Genomic DNA, 5,143 nt, shown 5'->3' with positions numbered 1-5,143 from the left:
TTAGCTTTCAGTTAAAAGAGTATGCAGAAATGATGAGAAATGATCAAATTAATTTCAAACTATGTTTGGATTATTTCTAAAAGTATACTTATATTGCAACAATATAAAAGTGTGACAATTTAAAAAATATATCTAATAGTTAAAAGGTACTTTTAAAAATTATGTATTTATTGCATATTGGCGATGGTAATCTAAATTACCTGTATTGCCTTAATTTATTTATTTACATTTTGAATGAAGAATAACTTAAAAATGTGGATTGTTAATTTAAAAAAATGATTTTATATTATGTATGTAAAAATCTGAAATATTTATGTCAATTGGATGCATTTATACTATTTATAATTTTTAAAATAAAACATATTTGGGAAATTTATCTGTGTCAAAAGGCAAGTTCTTATTTTTTAATCTTTTCTATCAGTAATGCCATGTCCATTGTTCAATTCAAAACATTAAACCATTTCGAGTCAATTTCTTCCACCATTCAGGTGACTTAATGCAACTTTATTGAACAGTTGATGCAGATGCCAGCAATGGTTATTTCTGTTCCATTGCCAAACTAAGCTTCCATAAATCCTCATTACTCCCACTTTCACATCCTTATGGTACTGTTGCTCCCTCTCTTAAACAAAAATTGAATCATTTTGATTATTTTTTTCTCAACTATTCCCTTATCAAGGAACATCCCTCCATGCTCTTCTGTTCTATCACTATGATAGACATTGGGGTACAAATTGAACCTCAAGTTTAGGACCCTAGTTTCTGAATTAACTGTGTTACTCTCCATCTTAATAAAGAATTCTACCATATTATGGTCACTCTTCCCCAAGGGGCCTCGCACAACAAGATTGCTAATTAGTCCCTTCTCGTTACACATCACCCAGTCTAGGATGGCCAGCTCTCTAGTTGGTTCCTCGACATAATGGTCAAGAAAACCATCTCTAATACACTCAAGGAAATCCTCCTCCACCTCATTGCTGCCAGTTTGGTTAGCCCAATCTATATGTAAATTAAAGTCGCCCATGATAACTGCTGTACCTTTATTGCACACATCCCTTATTTCTTGTTTGATGCTGTCCCCAACCTCTCTATTACTATTTGGTGGCCTGTACACAACTCCCACCAGCGTTTTCGGCCCTTTGGTATTCCGCAGCTCCACCCATACCGATTCCACATCATCCAAGCCAATGTCTTTCCTTACTATTGCATGAATTTCCTTTTTAACCAGCAATGCCACCCCGCCTCCTATTCCTCTCTGTCTATCCTTCCTAAATGCTGAATACCTCTGGATGTTGAGTTCCCAGCCTTGGTCACCCTGGAGCCATGTCTCCGTGATGCCAATCACATCATACCCGTTAACTGCTATCTGCGCAGTTAATTCGTCCACCTTATTCCGAATACTCCTCGCTTTGAGGCACAGTGCCTTTAGACTTGTCTTTTTAACACCCTTTGACCCTTTAGAATTCTGCTGTAAAGTGGCCCTTTTTGTTTTTTGCCTTGGGTTTCTCTGCCCTCCACTTTTACTCTTCTCCGTTCTATTTTTTGCTTCTGTCTCCATTTTATTCCCCTCTGTCTCCCTGCATAGGTTCCCATCCCCCTGCCATATTAGTTTAACTCCTCCCCAACAGCACTAACAAACACACCCCCGAGGACATTGGTTCCGGCCCTGCCCAGGTGCAAATCGTCCAGTTTGTACTGGTCCCACCTCCCCCAGAACCGGTTCCAATGTCCCCGGAATTTGAATTGCTCCCTGCTGCACCACTGCTCAAGCCACGTATTCATCTGAGCTATCCTGCGATTCCTACTCTGACTAGCACGTGGCACTGGTAGCAATCCTGAGATTACTACTTTTGAGGTCCTACTTTTTAATTTAACTCCTAGCTCCTTAAATTCATCTCGTAGGACCTCATTCCGTTTTTTACCTATATCGTTGGTACCTATGTGTACCACGATAACTGACTGTTCACCCTCCCTTTTCAGAATGTCCTGCACCCGCTCAGAGACATCCTTGACCCTTGCACCAGGGAGGCAACATACCATCCTGTAGTCTCGGTATTTTTTGGGAATGTTTTTGGTGGGTTTTTTCAGGTTTTTTTCTCTCCCCCAGGCCTTCATTAGAGCGCTCCGAGGCCGGCTATTTAGCTTGGGATTTTCCAATGCTAAGCCGGTCTAGCGCCCTAAGAGAGGTGTGCAATGCATTCCTTAGCGCACTGCCCCACACTCAGGGCCCAGTTGCCCAATTTTGCTGACTGAGGCACAAACATTTTCCAGGCGGTATCTGGACTGCTCGCCGACATTAACGCCCTGAAAACTTAAAAGCCAAAAATACAGCTCAATACATCCAGAAATATTGAATACCCAATAATATGTCTTTATCATACAGTATAAATGCACACGAGGCCCATACTTGAGAGAAGGCCACTCTGTGACCAGTAACCTTTATTGACCAGCACTGAAGTGATAAAGGTGGGTGGAGCTTCCCCTTTTATACCTGAAAGTCCAGATTAGGAATGTCGCCCACAAGTTCACCACCTAGTGGTCAATGTTCTCACTGTGTACAACTTAGGTCAGTTTATACATGGGTTACAATGACAGTTAAATACATGACATCATCTCCTCCCCAAATTCTTATTGGGATCACAGGTTAAGTCTCTGTGGTGGATTACGTTCCCTTGTAGAGCGCCTGAGTTGGGGCTCCAGTTGTTGGGCATTGGCCTGAATGTCTGCCTTTTGCGGTGCCTCAGGCCTGTCCAGACTGTCCACAGTGACTGGGCTCTCCTCCACTTGGTCCCGGTGTTCGTCAACTGTGGAGGAGTGAACTCTACATCGTGTTCTTCCTCTGCTTCTTCTATGGGGTTGGCCAACAAGTGGCAGTTTCCGTAGTGTAGTGGTTATCACGTTCGCCTAACACGCGAAAGGTCCCCGGTTCGAAACTGGGCGGAAACATAACTTTTTGTTTCTATCACTAAATATATTCAAAAAGGAGTTAGATGAAGTCCTTACTACTAGGGGAATCAAGGGGTATGGTGAGAAAGCAGGAATGGGGTACTGAAGTTGCATGTTCAGCCATGAACTCATTGAATGGCAGTGCAGGCTAGAAGGGCCGAATGGCTTACTCCTGCACCTATTTTCTATGTTTCTATTTTCTATGTTTCTATGTTTCTATGTGATAAGTGGCTTTGTAGGGAACCCCCTTGGATTCTGAGCATCCCCTGTTTGATTATCTGCACTGCTCGTTTCGCCTGGCCGTTTGAGGCCGGCTTGAACGGTGCCGTTCTGACATGGTTGATACCATTTCCTGCCATGAAGTCCTGGAATTCAATGCTTGTAAAGTACGGGCCATTGTCGCTGACCAAGACGTCTGGTAGACCATGGGCGCCGAACATTGCCCGTAGACTTTTGACCGTGGCAGAGGATGTGCTTGAATTGAGAATGTCACACTTGATCCATTTTGAGTAGGCGTCTGCAACAACCAAAAAAATTTTTCCCATGAAAGGACCTGCGTAGTCCACATGGATGCGTGACCATAGCTTGGCGGGCCAGGACCAGGGGCTAAGGGGGGCTTCCCTGGGTGCATTGCTGCACCTGCGAACACAAAGTTCCAGGTCTGCATCTATCCCTGCCCACCAAACGTGTGACCTGGCAATTGCCTTCATCATGACAATGCCAGGGTGCTCATTGTGGAGTTCTCTGATGAACATCTCTCTGCCCATCTGGAGCATGACTACTCGGTTTCCCCATAGTAGGCAATCGGCCTGAGTCGAGAGTTCATCCTTGCGCCTGTGAAATGGTTTGAATTCCTCAGGGCATGCCCCGTACATGGCTGCCCGGTCCCCATTCAGGACACATTTCTTGACTAAAGAGAGTAGCAGATCTCTATTTGTCCAGACTTTAATCTGACGGGCTGTCACTGGTGAGCCTTCACTTTCAAAAGCTTCAACAGCCATGACCATCTCAGCAGCATGCTCGGTTGCCCCCTCGGTGGTGGCTAGTGGGAGCCTGCTGAGTGCATTGGCGCAGTTTTCAGTGCCCGGTCTGCGCCGAATTGTGTAGTCATAGGCGACTAACGTGAGTGCCCACCTCTGTATGTGGGCCGATGCATTTGCATTTATGGCCTTGTTGTCTGCCAAAAGGGACATTAGGGGTTTGTGATCTGTCTCCAGCTCAAATTTCCTGCCAAACAGGTACTGGTGCATTTTTTTTTACAGCATATACACATGCAAGTGCTTCCTTTTCTACCATCCCGTAGCCCTGTTCTGCCTGGGATAGACTTCTGAAGGCTGCAACTGACCCTTGGCATTAACATGCTGCAACACACACCCGACCCCATAGGACGACGCATCGCACGTTAACACAAGTTTCTTACATGGGTCATATAGCGTTAACAGATTGTTGGAGCATAACAAATTTCGTGCTTTATCAAAAGCCCTTTCCTGGCTGTCCCCCTAGACCCATTTGCGACCTTTGCGTAGGAGCATGTGTAGCGGCTGTAACAGCGTGCTCAATTTGGGAAGAAAGTTACCAAAATAGTTCAGGAGCCCCAGGAACGAACGCAGCTCCGTCGTGTTACGGGGTCTGGGTGCTCTCTGGATCACTTCTGTTTCGGACGTAGTAGATCTGATCCTGTCTGCTGCTACTCTCATCCCCAGGAATTCTATCTCTGGAGCTAGGAAGACGCACTTCGCCTTTTTCAGTCGCAGACCTACCCGGTCCAGTCTGCGTAGCACCTCCTCCAGGTTGCGGAGGTGTTCTTCAGTATCACAACCCGTAATTAGGAGGTCGTCTTGAAAAACCACTGTCCTTAGAATCGACTTGAGGAGGCTTTCGTTGAAAGATCGCGGCAGCCGAGCGAATCCCAAACGAACATCTGTTATACTCAAACAACCCCTTGTGTGTCGTGATAGTGGTCAGCTTCTTTGACTCACTTGCCAGCTCCTGGGTTATGTAGCTGAGGTCAGGTCCAATTTTGAAAAAAGTTTGCTACCTGATAGCGTTGCAAAGAGGTCCTCCACTCTTGGTAGCGGGTACTGGTCTTGGAGTGACACCCGATTGAGGGTGGCCTTGTAATCACCACATACCCTGACCGACCCATCTGCCTTGAGCACCGGCACGATCGGGCTCGCCCAGTCACTGAATTCGACTG

The 5,143-nt window shown here is 45.5% G+C and overlaps 1 non-coding gene across 1 annotated transcript; it reads left to right on the top strand.

Annotated features, from left to right (window-relative positions):
- Positions 1-2,873: 2,873 nt before the first annotated feature.
- trnav-aac (transfer RNA valine (anticodon AAC)) lies at positions 2,874-2,946 on the top strand. The gene has a single exon. It is a non-coding gene; the product is annotated as a tRNA-Val (tRNA).
- The last annotated feature ends 2,197 nt before the right edge of the window (positions 2,947-5,143 follow it).

This window comes from Pristiophorus japonicus, chromosome 4, assembly GCF_044704955.1.
Source record: "Pristiophorus japonicus isolate sPriJap1 chromosome 4, sPriJap1.hap1, whole genome shotgun sequence".
Classification (NCBI taxonomy): Eukaryota; Metazoa; Chordata; class Chondrichthyes; family Pristiophoridae; genus Pristiophorus; species Pristiophorus japonicus.
The sequence above is the reverse complement of the archived record's forward strand: the minus strand, read 5'-3'. Positions and strand labels throughout refer to the sequence as shown.